Here is a 24,391-nt window from a genome sequence, read left to right as displayed (position 1 = left end):
CACTGGACATTGAGTGATATTTTGCCATCCTGGGACTTAACTTAAAAGAAAAGACTGTAAAGAAACAGAGAAGAAGACAACAGCTGAGTTGAGACTGTGTTTGCTGGAGCTTTGAAGCACGAACAGGACATTGTGAATGAAAAAGAGACCGGTGAGAGATGAAGCTGGACGAGTTTGACTGCGAGAATATAGGATATAATTGGATTGAAAGTTGAAGCCTGAACTCATGAATTGTTTAGGGATGTCCACCACAGCATAACAAAGAGGTAAACATTAGAAAAGGTAAGAATAATGAAAGAAAATAATTGTCATTACCTTAATGAATAGAAAACACATACAAATTGTTACATGTGAGATTATTTTTGAAATGAATCAGAAGTGAGATAGTTTGAATTTAGAACTCAGTGATAAGATGCATGAATTAAACCTTATTGAAACAAATACTTGCAATGAAGAAAGCAGCTTACACTCAATTAAAATGAACGCAAAGCCTTGGTGCCATAGCAATTTGTTTTTGTTTTTGTTTGTTTGTTTTGTAAGTTTGGAAAACAAATTTGTGATCATACTTGTGGATCACAGTGACATATAATGATTAGGCACATGATTTAACAATGACGAGTTTTAGAGCTGTAAGCAATGCGAAGTTTTCCCTTAACTTAAAAGTTTGAAATATGTAAGATGTATGAATTCTTTGAGAAATAGGAATTGCCTTAAATGCCTGAGCCACGAGGCAGACAGAGAAGATGGACGCACGACAACTTACACCTAATGGACATGACACAAGATCACATCCATCCTTGGATGAAAAGTGACTGATACAGCTATGTGTTTAACAAGACCACAGGGAAAGACTGTTATGTTTGCTCGCACATGCCGAGCATATTAACACAACCATATATGGGAAACACCCTGGGACAAGTGCACCAAATCTGATCTCTGACCACATCTTTAGAATGACTTTTGTAAGGTGCACAACATCATCAACATTCTGATCCAGGAAGAAGCGCTGAACTTTAACAAGTTTTAAAGAGACTGTTGATCGTCATTGAATTTTTCTTGATTTTATTTTGTTTAAAGCTGTAATTTCACAGATGATAAGTTTGTCATTCACAGCATACGCAGATATACTGAAATCTATGAAGATCATGAAGACTTCTTTTCCTATTTATTTCATGAAGATGAGGTGTAACTTATGATGTAGTAACTGAGAATGTGGAAGACAAGTAGTTGCTTATTGTACATTTCATTTCTCTGATAAGGGCGGAGTGTTAAGAGAATATGGTATATATGTGATCAGCTACATGAAATGTATTATCATTAAGCACATTTCTACATGACTTTTTACCTAGTAACTTGTGTGCTGAACTTATGCAGATACTAACCGCATCCTGTCGTTCTGAACATTTAGATGTAGAGAAGACCAAGCTCAGCTCTTTTACGAGAACATGCAAATGAAGAGAAGGGGAAAAACCCGCTGCTCTAAATGACGTTGTTACCTTTGTACACACACACACATACACACACACACACACTCACACAGAAAAGTATAAATAAAGGACGCGGACAGTCAATAGACGCAGATCCTGCGTCTAAAGGGCTGCCCTCGCGAGTAAAAGAAGAACTGCAGTTGTTTGTGTGTTTTCTAAACTCAGGAGTCTTGGCTAAAGAAAGAACGGCAGGGTGATTTAAAGAAATCCCCTGTCAGGGAGTTTAGTGTTAAAGGCTTGTTAACACACGTTAACCCTAACCCTTTCATTTAATGACCTGAGAGCAAATAAAACATAAACTTCAAACAAATATCCAACATCAATCGAATAGTTTCAGGCTAAAGCACAAGGAACTGATCGGTCACTAGATGACCTCTGACCTGGACCATAACCCAGGCTCGTGAGAGTCCGGTTCTCGGTGCGGTTTGCTCCGTCAGAGCGTTTGTGATGGAAATGCTCGGCTTTATCGCTTCCTGGAGAGAGGCGTGGGCCTCAACAGGAAGTCTCCCATCACAACAGCACGCCACATCGAGCGCCTTCTTTTATCTTCTTGTCACATTACGCCATCAAACCTCAATCGATGCATCTTTTTGTGCCTTAATGTTTTCTCGAGTGCCGCGTCATTTGCATTTGGCTGTCTGCCTCGTGTCTGTCGGTGCTGCACGGACGCTGTCTCCGGTACTGAGAAACACCTGTGGTTTGCACAGACTGCGTGTGTGCTAGCGTGTGGCTACAGCTGAGAGCGTTCTGGTCAAACACAGCAGCAGAAAGCAGATTTTGGTTTGCACCACTGAGAAAGGTTGCAGTATATCTGCTGGGGAGCTGGAACTCCCCGAGCTGTCAGCACATTTACGGTGAAGGAGAAGTGCGTGTGGCGATGCTAACGTTAATGCTAACGTTAATGCACGGAGACGGGAAAGACGCAGGAAAACAGTCGTGTCAATCGGGACAAATCCTTCGCTAATCACACGTGTCAGCGAGGAGGACGGCTGCCATTTTCCCAGACTGCACTGCAGCGGCTAAATTGTCACCGTGAGCAGCAGCAGCAGCTCCGACGGGAATGCAGTGATTACTGTGTGATTGCCACTCGCTGCGAGTAATGAAGAGTCCAGCTCTTATCTGCTAACAGGCACAGAATAACCCTTTAATTAACCCCTAATGAATAAACCCCGAAGTCACAAACAGAGGAAGTCTTAATGCAGATGTAGCTGCAGAAGAAGCTCAGCTTTCTTTGGCTGAACTGTGTGTGAACTTTAAACTCTGCGGGGATTAAAGCGTCTGGAGCGACGCACAGAGTGCTGCACTCAAATGCAAACCCGAGGTACTCCAGCGTCTGCTCTGGTACTAAAATATTAGGAACAACTGCGCTTTCTACTCCATTACATTTCTGTGTCGACTTACTTTACACATTTGCATAAAAAAGCACATTAAAGGCTTTTTTTTATTAGAAAGTTAATTAGTTAATCCACAGAGAGGAAATGAATGTAATAAACCTTTTGTGGTTCTCAAACCAGCAACGAAGGATCAGAGGATTAATCCACAATGAAAATTATCATCGGCGTACCATTAAGTGACCATTTAAACTCACAAATTTTTACTTATTTGCTTAATTTTGCTTAATTATTGCAGTATTTATGGTGGTAATGCTTTCAGCACAGTGTTTATGCAGTAAAATCATTTGGGCTTATCACAGAGGAGCATTCAATCAGGACAATATGAGCTCGGCGGTGATCCCGAGTACTGAGGAGGGTCAGTCAGGGTCAGATCGGAGATGCAGGCGACAAAAACGAGCGCTGTCCAAGGACGGTGACTGGAGAGAGACTCAGAGCAGAGCTGCTGCCTCACGTACATGTTACTGTGAGATGCAAACTGCAGAGGAGGCTGACTATGAACGTAAAGGTTATGTTGTCAGAGCGGTTCCAGAAAACACTCAAATACAAAGGTTTGAATGTTTAATTAAGACCCATGTGATCACTCTGACCTTCGAGCAAAAAGGAGCAATGAGATAGATGACGGCCTGAGCGATCTACAGGTGTATCCGTGAGAGAAGCACAAAGATGTGCAAGCAGCTCAAACCTGAGCAGTAAAAACTCAAGAAAGCTCATAATTATCATAAAAGACTGTAAATAAGGGCCGTCCGTGTTATAAAGAACTGCTGAGCTCTAAAAGCTGCTGCAGCTGTGCAAGGAAATAAAAAAGGACTGAATCTGACCTGGAAAATATTTGGCATGTAGCCCAGCACTTGTGGTTAGATGGAGGTCCTCTGCAGCCCCGGCACAAAGACGGGCGGCATTGTTAGCTACAGCTGACGGAGGCTTTCAGCTGGAAAACTGCTGCAGCATCCTTTGGAATAACAACGTGCTCTCACTGATGTGCACCAATCAAATCTAAGCAGGACAGAAATGACTAATCGTCGTCAAAGATAAAGCAAAGATCGACTGTCCTCGCCGATGTTTGTGGGAAAGGTGAATTTTTTTTTCTGTTTGACTTTAATTCAAGGACGGGAAACGTCTCGGTGCGGCCAATCAGCAGCCGTTTTAAGGAAGATGAACTTGTTTGTCTTCAGGCTTTGATTGTGACAAAAGTTTTTTTCCCTCTCTTATATTTTGAGATTTTCCTTTAATATCTTTGCTTTTATTAAAGCGTTGATGTCGCAGCTTAATGACTCGATCCAAAATCACCATAAAGCAGAGCTAATTTAGAAATATTGGATTTGAGGAAGGCGATTCGTTCATTTGCTGAAATTTCCCCAGATTGACTGTTTCCTCTGTTTTATCTACAAACCTCAGTCTTTGGTAATGTTGCAGTCCCATCAAATGATTGAATTTCATGGTCTGAGTTTCATCACCAGACCAAAAAAAAAAACATTCACCCAAATGAAAACGATGTTTCTGGACTCAGATTTTCTCTCCTGCTGCTTAATTTAGGCAGAAAAACCTGAACATTTCATTCAGATTGAAAACGGCTCTGTTTTCATTATTTTTCATTATGAGCAACTGATCCCAGCAGCTTTTTAACTTTACCATGATTTTTTTTAAAAGAGTTTTACCTACTAAGGATTAACATTTAATAATAATGAATAATTCTGACAAGTCTCATTCCCTATCGTTTTTCATACGAATGCCTCACAGGTGAAGCCTTCAGTTTTCAGACCCCTCTTCAGTGGAAACAGTTTAGAGTCAGGAGACAGACACTATCATGTTCAATCTGCTGACAATAAATAATAATTCCAACAATATGAAGAATAAATGAGGATATTGATGCATGTCTTCATGTGTTAGAGGCCTGACTTCAGCTCAGAGATGATGCTCGAGATAAGGAGGAAGATGAGGGAGGAGAGAGAGCAGTTCCAGAGGATGGGACATAATGAGAACGAGACCATGAAAATATACATGTTCAGATGTTCAGCGGTCATATATAACATGAAAAAGCTTTTTTGGATCTTTAAATTAGAAGTAGATTAAAAAGGCTGGTCTGTAGCCACATACGTAGAATGCAGTTATTCAGAACAGCAACACAGCGCCACCAAACTGGCACTCGCTCGTCAAATTTTAATGGATTGATTCTAAATTTATGGAAATGTTTGTTGGAAGATTTAACTACAGAATAATTCATCTATATTTATGATCACAACATCGTTTAAAAAAAATAAATAACCTAAAAAACTGACTGACTGTTCCTTTAACACCATACTACCCTAGCCCCTCCTCGTCACCTGTTCCCTTCATATCTGAATCCCCCCCCCCACCGACAATATTCAGCATCACTGTCTGACCCTCTGTTCACCTCCACAACATTATCCCTGCTCCATCGCTCCTCCTATTTACACCCTGGAGGAACAGCCTGAATCCACACCCAGTGCTCCTGCCCTGCTCTCCTGTGCACACCATAGATCCACCCTCCTATTTCTGCTCTCTCCCTTTACCAGTCATAGGCCCTACGGTTGGAGTCCTGCTCTCAGCTCCACCCTCGTGCCGTTCCTTCTCTCTCGCTCCCTCCTAACATGCCTTCCCCGTCTCCTCTTCCTTCCACCAGTACTCTGTTGGTCAACAGCACCGAGGAGGTTGTCGTTAACCCCGATCACCCTGACTGATCTGACCCCGATACCCAACTTAAACCTGTAAAACAGTGTTGTAAGGCACTATGTAAGGCTGCCTTCCTCCAATGCGTGCCTAAAATTCACTGTGGGAAATTTGTTTTTTCACAGTGTGTAAATAGCAATAACTGCTTTCAGGCTTCCTCTTCACCTCTCTGCTAATCTCCCCTCACTGCAGCTCACACAGTAATAACTTTGGAATAAATTACTGAGGTGAACTCGGCAAATGTTTAAGTGGAGACACTAAAAAAAGTTTTTTATTTGAAAAAAGGGAAAAAAAAAATCCCAAATGCTCCGACTCCCACGCAAGCTGATAAAGTCCTGACTTCTGCTTTCTCTGCTGCTGTAGTTATCCCAACCAGTCAGATATCACACGACTAAATGCCGACTTCCTCATTATTCACCACACACACACACTCACGGACACACACACACACACACACACACACACACACACACACACACACACACACACACACACACACCTCATGATGAGTCCGCTGCAAAAGCCAAATTTGTTTTTTTTAATGTTCCAAAAAAGAAGAAAATAAGTTAAAGATTAAAAACAATCCCCACGTTCATGTTTGCTGCTCTCTTTCTGTTTATTCTTCCCTCCATCTTTTCCTCCTCAGCCTCGCACCTCTTCTACTTTACTGCAGCGTCATGGTGACATTTGCAGCTATGGCTGATATTGCAAGGCCTCTACAATACAGCGTCTTCACATCCGTCTTTGCTTTATCTTCTCTCCCTGTCCATCTACACACTGCTCGCCCACGCTTTTTCCCTCCATTATGAAAAGACCCATTAAGAGGAATCAATCTCTTTGATGTTGTTTGCCTCATCGTGCAGCTCTGACATCAGCGAGCGGGAATACCTGAGAGGACGGTCATTAGAGGGATTATGGGTACAACGCGAGGCCGTGAGGCAGCACTCAAAAAGCCATAATGATGGAGCAGAGCGTGGCAGAGGCTGTCACGACTTCATCGTGAAGGATTTATGAATGTGAATGACAGACTGGTCCTCGTGTGTCTGTAAACACATGTGCAGGAATAATACGTGGTTATGAGATGAGTCTGTGCACACAGTAGCAAACCAAATGATTTAAATACCAAAATGACTCATATTCTCATGTGAGCATTGAAAGCTCAGTTTGCTTTGACAAACTGGGCTGTAGTTCTGTCCAACGTGTCCTGGCTGTAGTGACTTGTGACAAAGACAAGTGCGAGTAACTGGACTAAATGACACAGCTGACTGACATGTGGGGGATGGAAAATGCTCTACACAGCCGACACTTAAATGTCCACTAGCAACCAACATCACACACAAGCAGTTACTTTGGATGGGACACAGACCTGTGGCTTGGAAATACGTCCTGGCAGAAGAAACGTGAGTTCCTGGAAGACCTAAGAGAGAACATTATGTACCCATCTGCACATCCAGTGTGTACAATATGGTGCATAAGGGAAAGAAGAGCATCAGATGGGACAGAGTGAGGACTTGGCCTTCAGTCAGAATCAGAGACAATTTATTTATCCCCAAGGGGCAATTAAGATAGATGATACCTTGCTGATTGTACATACAATACACAAACATCACATTAGGAAGACAGGTCAGGCTAGGTAGCACTGGCCAGTCAACCACACCAGCAGCGACCCGAACCGAAACCATAAAAAATGCACAACATGAGGAAAGACGAGGAGAAAAAAGAACTCCCCCCAGACTGAGCTCCAACAGGGGGATCAGTTTGAGAACAGAAAACACCTCAGCACATGAATCATCACATCTCACAACACAGAAGACAGAAGCTTCGAAGGCGTTTGGAGGGGGTGGGGGGGTGAGTGCAGGTCCGTGTCAGTGTGTGTGTGTGTGTGTGTGTGTGTTCAGCCGAGAGAAAGTGTCCCTTCACCCGGTTACGCAAAAGCCAACAATCCTCGGTCGACGTGGGTGGCCTTTAACGAGGGGAGAGAGTCACAACAACAGTCTTGTTATCTAAGGGAGAATTTTGTTATTCCCGTCAGCTTTTGCCTCGAGCATCCAGCTGGCGCCGGGCGGGTCGCATGAGATGAAGATGGTAGTTGTTTTTGTTAGTGCGAACAAACTGCATCCAATTTTACAGTTGGTCTAATGTCCGTCACTGTTCAGCAGGTCTCTCAATTCCCGTTCTTCTTCTCCAAGATCATATCCATGTTGCGTTCAATAACACAGTCTTACTCACAGCCCTGCCCATCGTCTATCATGTCGGCCTTGTGGGATTTTGAACAGCTGTAGCCGCTTCTTGTTCTTCTATAAGCCAGATCTGAGCCAGCTCCATCAGCCAGAACTCTGTTATCGTGGTTCCGAATTGGTAGATGTTGTTCAATGTCCTCCATCAAGAGTGTTGCCAGACACGCGACGCAACTGACCATCGAGTATCTGGCAGCAAACGTCTCCGCAAGACAATCGGGCTCTCCCAAGCCCCGGAGTCTGTCAGTTTCGTTAAGGGACCAGTTGATCAAATCCATAATTCTTCTTTAGGTTGTTAGAGAACAAGTCTGGGAGACTCTCTGACGGTTAGAGAAAAAGCGAGACTATACAAGAGACATGAGAAGCCAAGCAGGAAAGATAAGGGAGAGGGAGAAAATGCAACCGCCTCCGTCAAGAGCCAAGAGAAATGACTCCTACAAGCTTTGGGAGGCTTAGGCGAGGTGCAGCTTCAACACATAAATCTGTTAATATTCACCACGTCACTAATGAGTCATCAAGTTTAGGTACAGGGTTAAAATATATCTGAATAGCGTGTTGTGAAAACAAAATCCAAGCCGAACCCAAACTCTGCAAGGGCTTCAACCCTCCCAAGGTCACCTGCGCCCCACCTCCACTGTGGCCTACCCTGTTAGACTTTACTCTGGTATGTTGTTCCACATGTTCACCGAAAGCTGTGCACATCCAGTTTTTGTCAGTGCTTCCCCGAGTGGAAAAACAATGGACCAATCAGAGCTTTACAGGGATTTCCTGCAGCAGAGCCAGGAAAAATGGAGAGAGAAAAATAAGCATGAAAATAGTTCAGACTTGTACGCTTACGCAGCACGAACCTTTTCACCAAATTCACCAAGTGAGCAACTCAGGAAAGAGCGTGTGCCATGGCCCTGTAAAGGCGTCCATTATGGCTCTTCAAAGACTTTTGCAAACCCGAAAGGCTTTCACTGACCTGAGCAAGGTGACCTGCTTTAACTACAAGCCATGCTTTTTCTCAGTCCCTCATGCCACTGTTTTTCTCCCCTTATTGTACTTTTTGCAGCGTTATATAAAATATTAGGTTGTAGAAACTCTTTTTTTTCTCTTGTTCTTTTGGTGACTCAACAAACAGACAGGAACTCCTTCAATGAAGAATGAATAAATCAGCAGTCTTCCTCTCTCTGCACGTCTCTGCTGACACCGTGTGCAGCCTCCTCTGTTGCCTCTATGCACAGCAGATGTACATACCCGAGCCTCAATGTGTTGTAGGGAGCGGCGGGGATGGCAGAGACAGCGCAGCAGGTAATGAAACACTGATTCATCAGAATAAAGAGATTGTGAGTTTAAGAGAAAGAGACGCAGAGGGAGAGAGAGCCCTGCAGAGAGATTTATGGAGGGCACGAAGGAGAAAAGGCCTCTTAGACTCAGTGAAAAGCCAGAGAGAGATAAGACGTGAAGGCGAGTCAGACAAAAAAAGCTGATTTCTGGACATACAGACCAAATCTGACTGGCTTTTAATGAAGTCAGGTTGAGTTTGTTTCTTATCACTGACATGTTTGATCTGCTGATGGCAGAGACAAAGGATGCTCTGATGCCAGAGTCATTCAAGACCAAACATTTAGACAAGAGAGAAAAGTCAGAACACACTTCAGTCTCTGTGAGAGTTTAGCTGCAGAACAAACTTTGAGTTTCAGGTGAGTTTGAGTCTGCAGGTAAGATGAACGTTTTCGCTCCATCCCAGTAAAACCTGGAACTCCTGCACATCAAATAAGTAGTCACAGAAACAGCAAGCACAGCCTGGCAGACGATGGCTCATCTGGCTCGACTAATACATTTCTACGCATCCAGATAGTCATCCTTAAAAAATGTATCCACAGGGTCTACGCTGCTTTAGCCTCCCTGCAGTTGCTGCTGCCCCTGCATGCTGCTTTGAAACCCACCTCCACCCGAACTCCATTTGTCATGCTGCTACTCTGCCTGTGTTGTGCTGTCTATGTATTCAGTTTACTTTTATTTAAATTATGTGATGCAATGATAAGATGATCTTTAAAGTTAAAGATGTGCAGCAGAGGCTCATAAATGCACCAAGAGGAGTGAAGGGCGCCGGCGTGGCTCACTGGGATGTGCCGCATGGCTGAGAGCGGGAAATCTGTGCTGTCGCTGCGTCATCACTGCAAACCCCTTTGAAACCCTACGCTGTAACCCGACGTGCACCTCACATCACGTCAACACAGTCTGCAAAGACTGGGACTGGTCTGTTCACGCTCGGAGTCCTCCTGTGTATTAACTTTTATGCTGCGGTGTCTGGATTTATCAGTGAGAGAATAACAACCATAGTCTCAGGATAAGGAATAATACCCACAGCATCAGTATAACAGCTCACAAATATCAGCAAACTCCTGGAGGGAGATGGCTGAAACGATCAGCATGGACAAAGAAGTGGACAAATATGTGACCACCACAAAGAGCGAGGACGCAGGAGGGAAACGTCGCAGCATTTGATTTGTTTCTGTCGGCTGGCACCGCATATAAATCAGGCTCTGCAGCGATTCACCACAGCAGTGTGGACCAGGCCTCGATCTTTGTATGTGAGTGGAAAAATAAAAATTTAATTCATTTTCAGATCAAACAGGAAACCAATAAAGAGTATGTGTGCACAGGTGAGGCCCCAGCAGAGAGCCAGCTATAAAATACTTTAGAAGGGACGGGATCTTCAGTCCTACCAGCTGTGTTATTAGAACAGGTGAGTCCACCTCCTCAGGTGTGGGCAGCAACACTGCGCACCACCCAAAACACTTGATTACATTACAAGAACACTGGAGGTTACGGTGAGTCGCTCCGGCTGAGAGTTAAATGCTGAAATGAATATTGAGAAGTTTGTCTTCTGTCCAGACAAACTTTGTGGTGGAACATCAGGATTAGAGCAGATTAGACATCGTAAGAATCAGCAGCGATGTCCCCGTGACAGCAACAATAATGTAAAGCTGCAGCGATTACAGGCGACGCCGGAAAGAAAAAAGAGTTTATATCAGAGAACAGCTTTGGATTTGTCGATGAAGAGGGGGAAAGGAGGGAGGGGGCTCCTTTTCACTGTGGAGTGAAGCAGCGTTTCAGCGGCGAGATTTCCCTCAGCGTGAAGCAGAAGATAAGCAGAGTTAAAGCGAGCTTACAGCAGCGCAGGAAGCAGATTACAGGTGCAGTGGCAGCGTGGCAGACATAAAGCTGGATTACAGGAAGGTCTGAAACCTGAACAAGAAGACAGACGCGAACACAGCAGGGGGGGCGGGCCTCGCTCTCCTCGCCTCACTCTGCCCGCCATCATCTCTGTAACTGGTGGGTTTCTGCCCGCCCCCCTCCTTCCTCAGCAGTCTCTTCTTCTCTCTTTTGTCATTGTGTCCCGCTCTGTCCACGTCCCCGTCATTCCTCCTTCAGCCTCACACGGCTGTTCTCAGACATCAGTCATAGTCTTGATACGCTGCCATTGATGTCTTAAATGAACAAAAGGTATATCTTTGTGCCTGTCATACAGGACATGCACATGGATGCTCAGCCACTTTCTATACTGGGAATCCTGTTCTGACTGGATTCAAAGACCATGTCATTTTACAGCTCCTGAGCAGTTCTGCAGACTTTAAATACGAACCTATAAGTGCCTGTTTATAAAAGTCTGCACCACAGGCTGCAAATAAATTACAAAAATAAAAAAATTAGTTTGTGGAATTTTCTTTTGAAGTCTTATTTTTATGGTTTTTGGTGCTAAAAGGGACCATAGTTAGACCAGCAGGTGGACAGCTTGCTCAGGAAGGTGCATCTGTAAACCGTAGGTAGCATCACACAGACACAGATACCTGCTAATAAGTGCTGTTAGCACAATGACCTCACAGCAGCCATATTATTGGTCACATGATGTCATTAAAAATGCTCCAACAGCACAGACACGGTCCAGACATCCAGCTCAGCCTCGCAGACACCTGTGCTAACAATACATAACTTTAGGTATTGATACAATACAAAAATGTGAGGTATTAAAAAAACATTAAACCATGCACAGAAGGCTCAAATTAGCTGTTAAAATCAGAGATGAAACCGCTGAAAGGTTGGACGGTTTGCTGGGGAAAGTTTAGTAAAACCTGCTGGCAAACAAACAAACATGAGCGTGTCTGCACCTCTGCAGCTCACCTCCTAAGATCCATCAGCCTATGAAGACATGCGGCATAATTTCATCAGAATCCAACGGTCTGTCAGGCGGCATCAGCAGATGTAGATGTTTGACTTTGAATTTGTGAAGTTGTGAGCTTTACCCTCTGCAGCAGGAACAGAAGACAAAGCCATAAGGAGGGATAAGATGCTGCGATACGACTTCCTGCCAGGAGAGCCGTGTATGCGGCGCAGCTCGCCGAGGCTTCTCTGTCCGGGGGAGGATCGGCGGATAGGCGAGGGCTCAGCTGGTCTGACCGCTGGCGTGGAGCGGAGGGAGGACAGAAATACAAAGGACAGATGGAGGGATCACAGCGGCTGAGGGAAGAGCGAGGTGGAGAACAGAGGACCGAGAGAGAGGCTGAAAAACGGGGGAAACGGAGACAGAGGGTTTACTGACAAGAGCAGGTTATAGCTCGGCTAGCAAGGGCGCTCCATGCATGCTGGTTAGCCTGCCTGCCACTTACATCCAGACTCAAGGAGCTGTATAGAGACATCATTAGATCCAAGTGGGCACTGCAGTTCAACAGGCTCAGGCTGGGGCTTAACGCTCAGAGCTCAGCTGTGTTTGACCTGCTGGGCCGGTTTCAGCTTCTTCAGGTACGTACAGCTGTTCTGCTAACAGTAATATTATTGTTGTATATCCTTGATAATAATATTAATGATAATTAAAAAAGCAAGAAGATTGTATCTTTATTTTACCAGGAAGTGAAACTTTCTGCTGGACTTCAGAAAATATACTCTGTGCACATACTGATAGCAAACTCTTTACCCCAAATTATGGGAATTTGTGGGCGGTCTATCCTTCAAGCTCGGGTCCTCTACCAGAGGCCTGGGAGCTTGAGGGTCCTGCGCAGTATCTTAGCTGTTCCCAGGACTGCGCTCTTCTGGACAGAGATCTCCGATGTTGTTCCCGGGATCTGCTGGAGCCACTCGCCTAGCTTGGGAGTCACCGCACCTAGTGCTCCGATTACCACGGGGACCACCGTCACCTTCACCCTCCACATCCTCTCGAGCTCTTCTCTGAGCCCTTGGTATTTCTCCAGCTTCTCGTGTTCCTTCTTCCTGATGTTGCTGTCATTCGGAACCGCTACATCGATCACTACGGCCGTCTTCTTCTGTTTGTCTACCACCACTATGTCCGGTTGGTTAGCCACCACCATTTTGTCCGTCTGCATCTGGAAGTCCCACAGGATCTTAGCTCGGTCATTCTCCACCACCCTTGGGGGCATCTCCCATTTTGACCTCGGGACTTCCAGGTTATACTCGGCACAGATGTTCCTGTACACTATGCCGGCCACTTGGTTATGGCGTTCCATGTATGCCTTGCCTGCTAGCATCTTGCACCCTGCTGTTATGTGCTGGATTGTCTCTGGGGCATCTTTACACAGCCTGCACCTGGGGTCTTGCCTGGTGTGATAGACCCCAGCCTCTATGGATCTTGTGCTGCCATGATTAGTGCCTCTGTGCTGTCTTTCAGTCCAGCCACTGGTAGGATTTCTGGATGTCAGCCACCTCCTCTATCTGCCGGTGGAAGAAGTGGCTGATATTGGGCCATCCTATCAGTGACCAGGTATATACAAACTAAAAGAGCAGGCAGGTGTTTACCGTAAAGAACTCCAGAAAGAGAATAATGTCCTGGTGGCAATTTTTGACAAAGTAGAGAAAATAGAGTCTGATTGCAGAGTGGTAACTTCAACTTCTTGATGTTTGACCAACAGTTATCTCACACACAGAGTCTCCACTCCTCCCTTGTTTCGTGTGTTTGGCTTCCTTTCTTGTCGTTCCTGCATCTTTGAGGTGTGTTTGAGCTGCCTGCACAGGAGTGTGTGTTTAAAGATGAGGATAACCTTTCAGCCGGTACAGAAGTCTTTGAAGTCGACCTGTTTGGTGGAGATGTGTGTTCTGTATCAAAGCGCTCAGCGAGGACGGTGCAGGAAGCCTCCTCCTTCCATCTCCGGCGTCCTCCCAATTTCTTATGTAAACGAGCCTCGCTCGTCACCGGCACACTCAGATCTGCTCTGCTCTCCTTTTGTTTCCCCCCATTCACCTCAGATTTCTGTTGTTTACAACATTTTCTGTCCAAAACTGCTGCCCCCCCCCCCTCCTCCTCCTCCTCACCCGCTCCTCGTTGGTCGGTTGACCCTGGGTAACCGAGACGATGACAAGGTGTGAAAGGTTTCCCCGGGGCTTGGAGTGACAGCAGCAGGTCGAACACTCATCCAGATGGTGACTGCTCTTTGTTTCGCCCAGAGGCTGCAAACTGCACATCACGGCCAGAATAGAATAGAATAGAACAGAACAAGTGTTACGGTCGCTGACCTCTGGTGGCTCTCCCTCGGGGAGAGAGAGAGTTTTTTTTTCCTCTTCTTGTGTTGCAGGTGTGCCTCATGAGCCACAGCTGAGGGGTGTTTCAGCTCGTCAGCCACGGCATATAGTCTGCCATCCTAAACTGCCACACCCCTGCCATTTTCCCCCATTTTGCCAGAGCTGTGAGCCATAGTGTTTTGGGCAGCAGGCCTTAGTGTGTGTGCGTGTGAGAGAACTTAAAACTCTGAACTTTGTTTTTCTTTCTTTTATTGTGAGCAGAGGTGTACCCTGTGTTAATTAGTTCATCGTTGTGGAAGCAGGTAGGGTTCTCTGCCATTTTGTTTCAACTGTTTTCTCCTGTTTTGGTTAGACAGGGAGCTCAGCCATTGTATTTTGTTTGGGTTAGAAAGTTCTTGGTTTGTTTTTTAGCTAAAAGGGGGTGTTTTGTTTGTTGTTTTGGCCTTGGAGACCCTGAAGAAAAGAGCTTCCCTGTGTTTATTTTTACTGTAGTAGTTTTGGGCAATAAATCATGTTTAATGACATCTGTTTTCCAGTAGTTCATATTTTCTTTTTCACTTTGTGTTACCCCCCACCCCAGCCAACACTTCGTTCTTAAGTGGGGCGTAACAACAAGCTCTTTATAATTCCAGCATGTGCAGATAGATGGACTTGGAAGAAGATCATGTTTCCGGTAAATAGACAGAACTCGTGTGAGCAGCATTTCCTCATCAATATTTCAGGATCCATCTTTCAGTCAGCAGATCAGTGTGCTGAGAACATGTTCTTCATACCTGCTGCAGAAAACACTCACATTTCTTAAAATGCAAATACAGCACAAGATTATATGACAAAGGTAAGAAATGAGACAGCAGCAGACTGCAGTTAGTGTTCAGCTCATCGATGTGATTGTACCGTGGACTCAACCTGAGGCTGGCAGGTGTCAGGTCTCTGCTTCACACTAAAGCTTGAATTATTGAGTCTGCTTTTCATTCACTTTTTCCTTATCCATATTTCATTGGTGTGCAATAGTTTCTAGAAAAACTTTTTCCTACCTGATATAAAAGAATAAAAATCATCATTTAAGGAAAAAAAAGGTCTTTCACACTGGAAAACCTCTATTAGTCACAGAGCTGAAATGCTAGTTAAGCTAAGAAACTAACAGGCAGCTAACGCAGCAAAGGCTTGGACAGTGTCGGGGTCTCACGGGGGCCACCACGTCTGAAATCCCAGAGGTCAGAGTTTCACTTCCTTCTAACGTACACGTGTGGAGGTGCTGCATGGAGTGAAAACAGTCGGTCAGAAGCAGACGGTGAGTACTGAGATACGTGGGAACATGAACAGCAGGAAGAGAAGTTTAGTCTCTGTGATGAAGACGAGCGAGCCAATATGGATGAAGCCCAAACCGCTTCACACGTCATGGTGCAGGTTTGCCATCAGTGGCTAACAGTGGTCTCAGCCTGCAGAGACGTGAGCAGAATAGGTGGACAAAAACAAAAATGATAAATGCTCGTCGGAGCCTCCGACTGTACTCTGACAGCCATTAACATCGCGGGGTCGAGGTGGAATCGACTCGGGAGGAAAGGGGCTCGTTATCGCACCGTTAAAGGTGCTCGGAGGACTCGTTCAGTGGGTAATGAAATGTAAATCTGAGTTCAAGAATCAAGTGTAAAGATAAGCAGTTATAACTGGTGAGACTTTAAGATGGAAAGACGTATTACTGCGCCTGATACATGGAAGCCAAAGACACTGAGGATGAGAAGATGTCGGCTGTTTTCCCTCACGTGTAGCTGTACTGACAGCCTACAGCCAAACACAGGGAAAGAATAAACAAGCTGAATATTTATTCACTGTGTTTCCTGACAGTTACCATGGTTACTGTGAGAACGCCCAATCAAAAGTAAAGTCCTGTGGACTTGAGTAGAACAGGTCTTTATCCTTCTGGTTGGGCCCTTGTACTGGCCGGCCTCCTGCAGTGAACCCGACGGGAGGTTTGTCAGAGATTCGGGGCCACACGAGCCCGACTGCAGCTTTGAAACACTCACAGCTTCATCTTTGCATGAAAAAAAAACATGAATGAATAAATAAGCGGATCACATTTGTATTCTCTGCTCCGCTGATCTTTCCGAAATTACTCACAATCCACTGATGTTACATTCAGAAATGCTTCTCTGTGTAACTAATCAGTGATTTACAACTTGGATATGAAAAGGCCTTTAAAAATAATGAAAACACTCAGCTTTAATTAAATCCATCATTCTTCCATTAACGCTCGGTTTGCAAAGATGTGGCCTCGCTTGACTTTTCAATCAGAGACTCGCTCTTTATGTGTTCGCTTTACGTTTAGTTTCACCGTTAATACCTCATTAACACTTCCTGCCTCCTGTTATTACTGCTGCCAGCATGCAGGTCGAGCTGTTTTAGTCCATTCAGGTGCAGAGAAATCACCCGGCAGGGGCCAACAACACGAGTCTGAGGGAAGAAGACTTTGATGTGAGCTTTCAGGACACCTGAGGTCGCGTTCTCCAGGAAAAGCCAGAGAAGCAGCTCTGTGGATGCATTTGTTCCAGTTTTTAGCTCAGAGCAGTGCAACCATCACTTTATACAGCAAAGAGTTTTTCTCCAGTGAAAGATGCACAAAAGAGGACTGTTGTTTGTGTACGGCACTCATTCATGTTTCCTTTGTTTCTTCTGGGCCTCCCTGCATATGTCAGTGAAAGCTGCCGCGGCGCTACGTCGCACAGCATGAACGGGTGGAGGTGGATTACAGCTGAAGCAGCTTAAACAGCACGCTCCGTGTCAGATCTGCAGGTGGATGTGTCGACAGGTGTCAGCTGAGCCAGGTGATGCTGAGGTCAGCTGACTGTGACATCAGATTACTGTCCAGCACCAACTCAGTGCTGGTTTCTAGTACAAACATGTACAAGAAACACACCTTAGTCTTTATCCATCCCTTTATTACTTACATGCTTTACAGGCTTCAGTCCGAGGCTGGGTTTAAGGCTTGAGGGGAATAAAAGATGGTTTGATCATTTCAGGAACATCTTTTTATAAAACAATCTCTGTTCATTCACTCATTCATCCATTTACTGAAATCAGCAGTGTTTCACCGTTCTGTAACAGTTCTAGCAGATTCAAATGAGTCATACAAATATTTAGTGAAACAAATCATACTGAGCTGAGTCTTTGGTCTGTGATGAGATCGCTCAGAAGTGCTCCATCAAATCTGTGCCAAACAAAAATCACAGTTTGGTGAAGATGACGCTCTGCATGTACCGAGGTCAGTGGTGTGCTTCATCCATCGTCCTGGACATGGAAAAACTGGATGGATGGTTGGTTGGATGCATGGTTGGATGCATGGGCCGCACTATCATAGAGGTTTTAACTGTCGTATAACTTGCTGACGTGTCGTGTAGCTCTGCTGTCTGAGGACCCGGCGACTGATTTGTCTCCAGTGGAGACCCTCTGATGCATGCTCGGTGGAAGAAGTCGTCTGCTGCTAACATCATCAGCTGTTTCCTCTCTTTACTGACACCAGCTCCACTCTCACTCGTTCACTTGCCTGTTTCTGTGGTCAGGTAAGTGTGCAGGTGTTTATGATTCTGTGTAGTCTAATACTGACTCATTAACTCTGATTAGGATGGAATGATGTGGTCTTTGGAAAAGTTCTGTGTTGAGCACTGCTGACTGTGTCGCTGCTCCTTTAATGATTACTACAAGGCATTTGTACGGCCGGTACAGACTCTGGTCTGTGTGTTGATAGTGGCTGTGTCAGTAAAATGTTCACTGGCATTCCCCCAGGACACTGGGTGCTCCTTTAAATAGACGGGTCCATGTGAGCTACAGCTAGAGTCTGAATAGCTCTGCTGTGCCGGGCTCCAGAGGAACGCCGGCTCTGATTTGATTTGCAGATTCAGCCTCTCACCTCGGCTCTGCAGTAGAGCCTCTGCAGGTCTCTGAGCCTGCGTTTGCATTTCCACCTCAGCAGGAACCATCAATTGTGAAGCACAGTGTCTGTGAATGTTAAGTTGTAGACAATGGGCTAGTTTGTGTGTCCAGAGTAAAGCTTAAGGAAGCGCTATGATGAGACAGGAGGCAGGAGAGGACGTGAGGGAGCCTGTTCACACTTGGAAAACTGACGGGATGAGTTAGCGATGACATCCAGATTACCAGCTAAACCTAAGAGCAGCCGAGTACAGAGCGAAATGTTAAAAAGTAAACCATCGTGTTGGTGTGAGCGAGCTTCTCCTGCACAGCAACTCTGTGTTTTTGTGCTGCAGCCTTCATCAGGGAATCGTGGACAGCGCTATTTTACTAGGTGCATGTTAACCCTGCAGCACTGATTGGTTAGCTTTGGTGCTCTCACCAAGGGAAGACAGAGGATCAGACTGCTGGGACAATGAGCTCTAAAGCTCATGTCACATAATCAAAATTTACCTTCAGTTTCTGTCAAAGGAAATGACATCACCTCCAGATTACAGTGACACTTTAGATATTTACTAAAGGTGTTTTAAACTCTGCAACACTTTCCAAACAGTCTGCTAATGCTAATGCTAATGCTAAATGATGCTGTGGTAATCAGGGCTGCTCTGAATCAGCTGATGAGGTTTTATATTTGCACATTTCTTTGCAGAGAAAAGTCTCAGTCTGCTTATTACATTGTAACAGCTCACTATAAAACACACGCACATGCACAACCTGTCATCATACCACAACACAGCACACATACGAACAACAACACCGCTCCTTACAACACTACTTATGTCTCAGGGCGAGCAATGACAACACGTACATAACATTTGATTAACATTACTGCAGCACACAAACACAAATCCAGGTTCGTGTTCACAACTGTTGACTTTCTAACAAGTCAGACTAAAAACATGTTTTCAAAGTTTTCTGAATCCAGTTTCAGCTGTTTCTGTGTCCTCAGGTGTGTCTGCTGCACGTAAATACAGGAAGAAGCTTCTGTGTTCTGGACTGTTGGAGAACATGAAGAGCTTTCAGTCACTTCACAGCTCGTTGCTAACCTTTGCTAACCTTTGCACATCTCTGGTACCCCAACACATCCCAGAATACAAAGCATGTGTGGCCATGGGAATGCATTTAGTTTAAACTGGCAGAGCACACCTGGTAGCTGGGTCAGATGGAGATCGGCTCGACGGAGCGCACCAAGTCTCAGGATAGCAGCTACAGCTGATCCATCTGTGGCTGTCACAGGACGGTGCTGGAGGTGGAGCCTCTTAAAGCCGTGTGTGATGCGGTAAAGTTAAATCAGATTTCATTGGTGATTAGTTACCAGCAGTTTTTGTGTCTCTGTGACCTGGAAATGAAGCTTGTTTGCTAAAGTTTCAAAATAAGAGTCTGGACATGTGCGTTTCACACACAGGCCTGACTACAACACTTCTGTTGTCCCTCCTTCCTTCACCCCCACCCACCACCAGACTCTGATCAGAGGTGACATCCGCCTCTCAGCCTCACAGAGGCTGAAGACGCCTGACACCACCCTCGCTGCTCCGCTCTGCCTCGTCTCTCTCCTCTGACACGAGTTAATAATCTTATTTGTAGGGTAGAAAAATCCCTCCGCTGCTCTCCTCACGGTTTGTTCCTCTCGCTGTTTAAAGTGCTTCCTCTGAAATGAACACGCTCGTTTTCATCTGTGCCAGAAATCACAAACACAGATATGATTAATAAATGGCACAAACCCATTCAGATAAGAGTGCTCTCACTGGTACCATTTCATATTTCATGTTCAGTCATTTCATTGAGGTTTAGTGCTGTAGTGACATAATATGCATAAGTGAAATATTAAATAAATAAAAGCAACTGCGATTAATGTGAGGAGTCTGCAGGTCTGCTGGCAGCCGGCCCGTCTGTCCTGCAGCATAAAAGAATAATGAGCGAACCCAGAAATTTAAATAAATCCCAGTAAAAAACCCAAACTGTGTGAAGGTCCTGAGACACACACACACACACACACACACACACACACACACACACACACACACACACACACACACACACACACGGACACACACGCACACACACACACACACACACACACACACACACACACACACACACACACACACACACACACACACACACACACACACACACACACACACGGACACACGCGCACACACAAACACACACGCGCACACACAAACACACACGCACACACACACACGCACACACACACACACACACACACAGGATCCATGCATGTGTGTTTCTCCTTATTAGCCTCTTTGAAAATAGGAAAGTGTGTTTTTGTTGCTACAGAGCAGCTGAAAGGTCACCCTGGGGATTTTCTTTAAGGCTCCTTTTCCCCATAACCTTTGCAGTTCCTCTGACCCGTGCAGACAGGCAGCACCATCATCACCCTCACAGCTCTTCATCCTGCTTTGATTTATTGAGGAAAACAAGCTGGCTCTGAATACAGATGGGTATGTGCCCCCTCCACCTTCATCTCCATGCAGCTGGAGCCCTCCTCCAATAAGAGGACACATCACCGGACACTTAAAGTTAAAAGTGAGTGAGTGCCAGCAGTAAGAGTTTACCGTCTGTTAGCACAAACCTTTGTGTTTATCACTCTCGTTTAGAGCTTTAGGAGGTAAAATGATGGCTCGCTGAGAATGGACGGCTGGAGTCTGAGAGAAAATCAAGTGTCCACATAAACTGATGTGGAGTCTTTGCCCACTGCAGACACACACATTTTTCTTTGGGGCGTGGCCTGCTACCTGCTGTCCACACCTGTAAATATAATCCAGACGGCAGCATTTCCTGGTTACCGGGCGACGAACTTCAGGCTCGTCAGACTGTCTCGGTTTCATTTTCTCCCCAGCAAGCAATTTAACGGCTCCAACACCGACACGAGAGAGACGGCGGAGCGTTAAATCAGAGATCCGTCTACACAAAGCGACACCCTGAGAGCAGCAGCAGCACCTGTCTCACCTGAAACACCTGCAGGGTGTGAGGAGGAAACAGACGCCAGCACGAGAAACACAGAAGCTTTTCTAAGGTTCAGCTGAACAGCTCAGGAGGTGAAACACACACACGGTATGGCCACACCCACAACTATGGCCACACCCCCACATATCCCCACACCCACCATAGACTCCTATGTTAAACATTTCCAGCAGAATGAAGATACAGAAGCTGTGTGAGTCTGTGTGTATAGCTGAATGTGTTCATGCTGATAATTTGACCAAATGTGATAAATGTGTCGATCACCTCGTTTAATGACTGAGAACAAACCGACGATCGAACGAAAGTTCTTCACTTGCCTTTTCTGACGTAGGCTGAGCTTCAGCTTGTGTCTTTTGGGGCTTGAAACGCCCCCACCCCACCACCACCCCTCCACTTTAATATGACCTTCACACTAATGAGCTTCTGTAACTACATTTCCCAGAAGACACCACAGAAAGGCTCTGCAATCTCTGCAGTGAGAGCATGTAAAGGAGACCTGCTGCATTGTTCAGGAAGAGGAGAGAGTGGTGTAGAGCGTCGTCGGGGTCCAGCAGTGTTTGAAACCGAGTCGCTGGTTTGATTCCCAACAGGAACTTCCCATTTCCTCCTCTGATATCTGTGAAGCTACCATCTGTCTATCAGAATGGTGACACAGAGCTTCTCACAGCTGAGTGATTTTAAACTATGCAGCATTAATAAAACTCATGATTACAAGCTTCCCCTTCACTACCTAACCAGCCACAGATGGCTCCTCCCCCCTGAGCCTGGGTTTATCCTCTCCACAGTCTCCAGGTGCAGAGACTCAGAGACAGTCTGATTATTGGGGTTCATCCTTTATTACTGTAGGATCTTTACAGTCCAAAGATGCAAATGAAAACTTTTCATTAGGGTTAAGTCTCCTGCATCCAAAGCTGGAGGACAACAGTGGACTGTGAGCCATGCGCACAAACACACAGATCATCAGGGTGTCACCTGATTCAGTCCATCAGGACAAACACTGAGGACATCACCCAGGTCTGTGCCTGTGACTGCTTCTCCACAGAGTCTCTGCAGAGTGTAAACGTCCTGCAACATGCAGAACACGCAAAGACACGCTCGCACCGCCGACACTGTAAACCACACAAACCTCTGTTCCAACCACCTGCTCTATACGGAGAGCTGACATGTACGACACACCTGAGTGTACACACTGATTTACAGTTTAGTTTCTGAACACACACACACACACACACACACACACACACACACACACACACACACACACACACACACACACACACACACACACACACACAGCAGACTCTTCTGTGTCTGTAATGATGTTTCACACGATTTTTTCTGTTGTCACGAAACTGGATTTTTAGCTTTGACCAGTGAATGAAGTGGGATTATGCAACCACACACACACACACACACACACACACACACACACACACACACACACACCGCCTCTGGACCCAGACTCCAATCTCATCTTCACCAATCTTCTCCTCTCTTTATTTCGGTCTCTCCCTCTCTCTCTGTCACTGTCTCTTTCTCCTTTCTCCTCGCCTCCTCCCTTTCCCGCCTCGCTCCCCATTCTCTGTTGCCACGGCAGCAGTGTGAAGAGGAGCAATGGAGGGAGAAGGAGGAGGAGGGGGTGCAGTGAAGGGGGACTTGGAGGTGGTGGAGGGCAGAAAGCATCATCTCAGTCATGCTGATGAGATGAAAGAGAGACTCTGAAATCTGCTGTTCTTCAGTTTGGTGTCGATAAAGTTTTTTTTTTAAAGGAGGAGGAGAAACAGGTGGAGGGAGGGGAGGGAGCGGCTGCATATATAGCTTCTTTCACACGCACACACTGAAACAGAGGTTTCAATGTTAAAAAAACGCGTGAAGTATTTGTCTCAGTGCGTCTGTTGGCAGCCATGTTGGGAAGACCTCCAGGTGATTCCTATGGACTTCCTGGAATGTTCTACCGTTAGCACTGGAGGAACAAAGTAAAGAACTCAAAGGAAACGGGTTTGGAAACGTACGGGTTCTCTCTGACGTAACCCGGCTGTAAGTGCACAGGGCGGAGCTTCTGCTGACGACGATGGCGACGCCGGCGGACTCGCTCCTGTAGGACTTTGTGTTTGAGGATGGCGCATGCCCGGGTTCTGTACTGACGGAGTTCAGACCGAGGACAGGAGGCGCCCGAGGAGCTCTGTCAGAGGAGCGCAGCTTCATGCTTCACACGTCTTTGAAGCCGCTTTGTTTCCTCGATCGCTGCTCACGGCCACTGAGATTCCTTCCCTGTAATCCTGAGCTCATCTAATATAATTATAAGCTGGAAACAGTTATTACTGCGTCATTCGAATAATTATTTTCCTCATCAACGAGGTTATGTTTGAGGATACGACAGCTTTTGAATGAATTCTGACGAACCTTTGTGTAGAACGGGCTCATGGTGATGACCTTTCATCCACCGAGGTCTTCGGGGTCAGCGCCATGGTTCATTGGTGGAAAACTTCAAGAGCTTCAAGAGCAAAGGGATAATAATGCTTTTTAGGAGGTTACAGCCACAGTTTGCAGTGAGAACATGTAGGAAATGAAGCTGTGGCCATTCTAATCATCACATTACAGCAGCATCCAAATATCATTTGACCTCTGACCTCACTGTTTACATTACGTCCGGTTATTTACAGTGTTCATGTACAAAACAGTGTTGGCAGAGCGTGAGCTGCTGTGGTTTATCGTGAAATTCCTTTGCAGTAAAACATGTCTTCCATGTAACGAGCACATCGTCACATTCCAGCGACCTCCAGGAAGATGGTGAAGATGGAGGAAGACTTCCTGGGTGTGGGAAGTCTGACAGCCTCCTAGCATCGCAGCAGGAAGTGGCAGAGAGGAAATCAGAGATCAGAGGAAGACCACAAAGCAGCTCACCTCACATCCTCTCTGAAAATATGGACTTTCACATTCTGACTTTTGGGGGGTGAAGTCACGAAGGGGGGAGGGGATCTCCTCACCACCTCCTCCCTCAGGTAACAAGCTGCAGCTTTAACATGGTTTCCTCCTCTGCAGGTTTCTCTTACAGGACCTGACGGCAGCGTCCTGATGAGTGTTTACGCGGAGTCATTATTCCGACTTCTGCTGCTGT

The sequence above is a fragment of the Oreochromis aureus genome, linkage group 22 (assembly GCF_013358895.1).
Source record: "Oreochromis aureus strain Israel breed Guangdong linkage group 22, ZZ_aureus, whole genome shotgun sequence".
Classification (NCBI taxonomy): Eukaryota; Metazoa; Chordata; class Actinopteri; order Cichliformes; family Cichlidae; genus Oreochromis; species Oreochromis aureus.
Note: the sequence above shows the minus strand (reverse complement) of the source record.